This window comes from Austrofundulus limnaeus, unplaced genomic scaffold (genome assembly GCF_001266775.1).
Source record: "Austrofundulus limnaeus strain Quisiro unplaced genomic scaffold, Austrofundulus_limnaeus-1.0 Scaffold4657, whole genome shotgun sequence".
Taxonomy (NCBI): domain Eukaryota; kingdom Metazoa; phylum Chordata; class Actinopteri; order Cyprinodontiformes; family Rivulidae; genus Austrofundulus; species Austrofundulus limnaeus.
The window spans coordinates 1-245 of record NW_013957059.1 but is presented as its reverse complement, the minus strand read 5'-3'; the positions used below and the strand labels follow the sequence as shown (position 1 = coordinate 245).

Sequence of the window (245 nt, the reverse complement as noted above, 5' to 3'; positions counted from 1 at the left end):
CTCAAATTTCTCAAACAGACTTTGGGTGCAATTGTGGCTCGTTGGTCTAGGAGTATGATTCTCGCTTTGGGTGCGAGAGGTCCCGGGTTCAAATCCCGGACAAGCCCGTGATACGCACGATAAATCCCAAGCAAGGACGTTGACAAACCGAGATTTAGACATCTGTGTTTTAAAAATGCAGGCACTTGTCAACCAAAAGTGAAGCATTTCCTCATCGTACCGAAGTTCACAGAAACATCTTAAGT

General features: G+C 45.3%; 1 non-coding gene across 1 annotated transcript; it reads left to right on the top strand.

Moving 5' to 3' along the window:
* The first annotated feature begins 35 nt into the window (after positions 1 to 35).
* trnap-ugg (transfer RNA proline (anticodon UGG)) lies at positions 36 to 107 on the top strand. The gene has a single exon. It is a non-coding gene; the product is annotated as a tRNA-Pro (tRNA).
* Positions 108 to 245: the final 138 nt, after the last annotated feature.